Below are 4,809 nucleotides of genomic sequence, written 5' to 3' on the forward strand. Positions count from 1 at the left end.
ATATTTATTATATTTATTATATTTATTATATTTATTATATTTATTATATTTTTCTCAGCTTTAAATAATTTTCTATCAAATTGCAATACCCAAATCTATTCCAGAAAGCCAGAACACAACTATTAATTTTCTAAAAAATATAAATTTTCTAACAATTATTGATTATTCCTTGTATTTATCATTTATTATTTTTGACAGAGATGAGGAAATGTTGCCACATTCATCAGTTTTTCTTTGAGTTTACAGGCCCAATATTTTCCCCTGAAGTTCTCACCATATTTCTATATCTTTTGAAGATGTTATTTTCTTAACAAACTTTCTCTCAGGTGGGAAGCTATCTAACATTCAAGATAATTTTGCTTTCTATTAAGCATTTACAAAGTTGAAATCGAGTCATTCTGTGTTATAAACATTTGGCAACTATATTGCCTCTTTGGCTTAAAGTTCTAGAACTGCAATTATTTTCTGCAGACTGATATTTCAGTACATGGTGATTTTAATTTGAGAAAGTATGCAAAGATATGTTGTTTCCTAATTTTCAAAGGGCTACATTCAACTCTTAAATGAAACAAACAAATGAAGAAAAGGAATAAAGAAAGGTCAGGAAAGAAAAGTTATTACGTATAAAACAATAAACAAAGAACTAGATAGTAGTCTGACCCAAAAAAAGAAACAAAAAACCGCCTTTGTTCTTAGAAAAAAGGTAGGTTAGCACTGCCAGCATTTCTTCTGACAATGAGACTCAAAGTCCCTGTGGCTGCAGAGGATGCTTCCAAGAGCTGCTAAACATCACTAGTTAATTTAGTTCCATCTCTCTGAAATACTGTATTCATCTAGAAGTGTTCATTGTCAGGGCTATTTTGTTTAAAAATAAGACACCTGTCCTATTTAAACGCATTTGCTGCAAGCCAGCTGAAGCCAGTACCGGTGCATAGAAGGTGGTGTGCTGTTGGGATCATTTGTTTGATCTTTGGTGCTAGAAGAGATGGAGCTTTGAACACAGCCGTCACTGACAGTGATGACTGAAATCGACAATGAATAGCCTTTGCCTTAGTAGAGTCCCAGTATTTAATTGCAGTAGAAACAAAACAGCTGAAAACTTCACCTGGCTACAGTTCCAAGTCAAATATAATTCTCTGGTGATTGGTCATGTGGAACATAGAATCTGCAAAATATAACTCTTCTAGGAACTTAGTGTGACCACTACAAAGGATGATAGAAGAACAGTGAGACTTTTTCTGTGTCCTCCAAAATAAGAGAAACAGATGTAATTACATATATATAATACATATATAATAATGTACAGTATACATATACACTACATATATAATAATATATATCTAAATTATAGAGATATATACTGTATTGTAGTTAATCTTATTAATATTTCTCTTAACACTGATATAATCATAGGGATTTAAAAAAAAGAGTTCAATTCCAACAATCTTCTTTGCAAGCAGTTTTCATTTGTTTTGATATATAACTCCAGAAGTGAAAACACTTTCCAGGGCAAGAAATCATTATAATAACAACGTAAAGGAAATTAGAGATCTTGGCATTTTGTATGATAATTTTCATAATAAAATTATGTTTAATACCATAATTACACAAATGTAATTATTATGATTATGAATATGACTTTTTTATTTCACATTATTACAATATGACTGCACAGTCATGAATGGACTTTCAGGTTGCTCCCATCTCAATCAGTGGTTTCCTGGGGCATGGAGCCAGGTTAGCTGCTAGCTGGCCCTGAAAAGCAAGGTTGCAGTTTTCCTCCTCCTCATTTTGCGCTTCTGGTGCTCACCTTTCTCCCCAAAGGAAGCTGATTCACTCTCTGTTTTTCCCCTGGGTGAGTTGCTGAGGGCAAGAAAAAACAGAAATTGAATTCATATCGTGTCATACACATCATATATCATTCAATTATTTTAATACATACATGTATAGTCTATAGATTAATTTAAATTTAATATTAAAATCGTGGTTAAATCATAAGAGTTTGGTACAATGATAGCTCTCCAGAGATCAGTATGTGCTGCATTATCTGCAGAATTTTAGCTTTAATTAATATTTATAAAGGAATTTGGGCATAATGAACTACAACACCATGGCAAATGAACTCAAGGGCATCAATTTTAAGGTCATTTTATTATGGTTTAAATCCTTATGTCTTTATGAACTATCACTGAAACCTTGCTGAGTAACTAGCACATTTATGATTTGGCCTACTGAAATTTCCAAAAGTTTCCAGGGATTGTACTGAAAAGTGGGCAAGAATTGCAGAATCTGTGAAATTACACATCTTCTCCTGGTGCACAGATAGACCAGGACACAGGCAGCTGAGATTGGAAAAGGGTCAGGTGGCAAGAATACCTGATCTGTATATGCATACTTTGTGCCCATGGTCTGACCAGAGTCTGGCCAACAAAAAGAAATATTTGATGAAACTAAAAATGTGTGACATAAAAGACAGCTTTTCTGAGAGCAGAAAAAGTATTTTGAACATGAATAGTTTGTGTTGCAATTGTTTAGGGTTCATTTCTTCTCATTCTGCCCTGGTTTTCAGTAAAGAAAGTCTTTAACAAGAAAGTCTATGAGACTAAATTTTTTCATGAAAATCTCCTTTGCCAGTGTACCAGAAAAAAACTACAAATCGTGAGAGGTAGAACAAGGGCAATGTTTTTGTGCATGCTTTCGAATAAGCATTGGATATTTTATAGTATATCCTAAAATAGTGCAAATGTTCAAGTGATGACTGAAAAGTATTCACTTAAAATGCAAACATAAATAGCATTTTAACTCAGGCATGCAGTAACACTGTTGAATGACTCTATAATGATTTTTCTATTAATTCAGAAATGGATGTGGGCAAATAATCAGTACTTGAGCTTGAAATAAAATTCAGAATAACTATTGCCTGCTACATTCTCTTACGAAGCACAACAATTAAGAGATTCATAGCATGCTTTCTGATGTAATATAGCTTTTCAGAGAAACACACATATTTACTGCAAAATACCTTAATAGTGTGACCAAGATTAACTAAACCTTTACAGCCATTCCTTTCACCCACAGAAGAACTGAAAATTGTTCTATTCTAAGCATTATTCATAGCATCTGGTCCGTAAATGGAGGCATGAATATTCCCAGGAATATCATGCCATCAGTTGGAATTGTAAACTCAAGCTTAATTACAAGTTCTGTCTGGTCTAATCTTTACTACCAGGTTGAGTATAGTATCTCTGATAGTATCACTTTAAATAAACCTGTAAGTGTGACACTTTTATGGTTAATACTGTTACAAACCTTAGTGCAAAGGCTCAATTATGAGTAAAAATAATTCAATTGTAAGGAGATGAACAATTACTCTTCATTAATTGTTTCTAAATTTGTAAGAAGTTTATATTTCAGTAACTATATTTATCAAATGCAAACTTCGTGAACCATGGGTAGAAGACAGCACACTTCCTAGTGGGCTATGATATGGAATGTCTACAAGTGAGCACTCCTGAAATTTGAGTCATCTTTTACCATTTTTGTAATTCCTAAATAATTCATGGAATCTGTATATGACATCAGCATAAAAGATGTACTGTTAAAAATGGGAGGTAGGAAGCATTTCACTGGCACTTGTTTAAAACACTTATTATCTGATGGAGGAGAATATTATAAAATAAGATTTTGTACCTTTAGAGCACCAAGGGCAAATATCATTTAAGCAGCTGATAATCACCAAAATGAGCAGTCTAGTAGTCAGTCTGACAAAAACACATTCCTCTCCCTCCCCCATCATGCTGTAGCTTTCAGGAAGGTGATAACTATTGCTGTAGCTGGACTTTATTCTTTTGGATTATGAGAATACGAGTAAAAAGAGGCCATAGAGGAAAAATTAGGACCTTCCAGGTGTTAAAACGGTGGTAATTACAGGACTCAAAATAGTGGTAATTTTTAGCTGTATAAAAGAGTTTCCATTATTCTCTGCCAAATATTGCACCTTGCTTAAGAATAAAAATAGCGATTTTTTTGCTATAAGAGCCCAAGTATGCCTTCTCCCTCAGTCGCTCTGGACTTAATTGAGCATAACGATTACATATGACAACCAGCAGGAAATCTGTCAACTGTTCAGGAGCTCAGAGCTGGAGGGGGAGGATGATGGGTCATGTTCCTGTTGAGAAGGCAACAAATATAATGGCCTCTTCCTTCAAGGCTAGTTTAAAACTGTTTTGCTGGTTGTTTTCTTGTCTGATTGAAAGAAATCTAAGGGGAAATTGAGTTACAAAGTCTAGTTCATGTCTGGAAAAGTCAGAGCTTTCTGACTGAGGTAGCTTTAGGAACAAAGTGGGTTCCTCAAAATACCCTTTTTCATGCATTTTTAATAGGAAACTGAGTCCTGTCTGATTCAGCTTTTGGGTGTCTGGAATACACTATCACCAATACTGGAGAATTTAAGTCTCTGTACACAGTAAGCCCATCTCTATCCTAAAAATTGCTTGTAGCGTCAGCACCCGTTATGAACCACACTGTCCTCACCAGTCATCAGTCTTCATCACAGCTACACTCCACTGGACTACTGAAAATATCAGCCTTTCCAGAGGAAGTTGTCAGAAAATTGATCCCAAAGAATTAGCAGCACCATTATTTTAAGGTTGGTGCCCTTAAAACAAAATGCACTTTGTTCAGGCCACCCCTCAGGAACATGTCCAAGGCTTGATTTTGCTCAAAAATTTTAGCTTCCTCAGGTGAAAGCTACCAGAAAAGGAAGGAAATGTTCATATCTGTTTGGAGTGGAGGAGAAAAGTTGAAACA

The sequence above is a fragment of the Neopelma chrysocephalum genome, unplaced genomic scaffold, assembly GCF_003984885.1.
Source record: "Neopelma chrysocephalum unplaced genomic scaffold, ASM398488v2 Primary Assembly neopelma1_22, whole genome shotgun sequence".
Classification (NCBI taxonomy): Eukaryota; Metazoa; Chordata; class Aves; order Passeriformes; family Pipridae; genus Neopelma; species Neopelma chrysocephalum.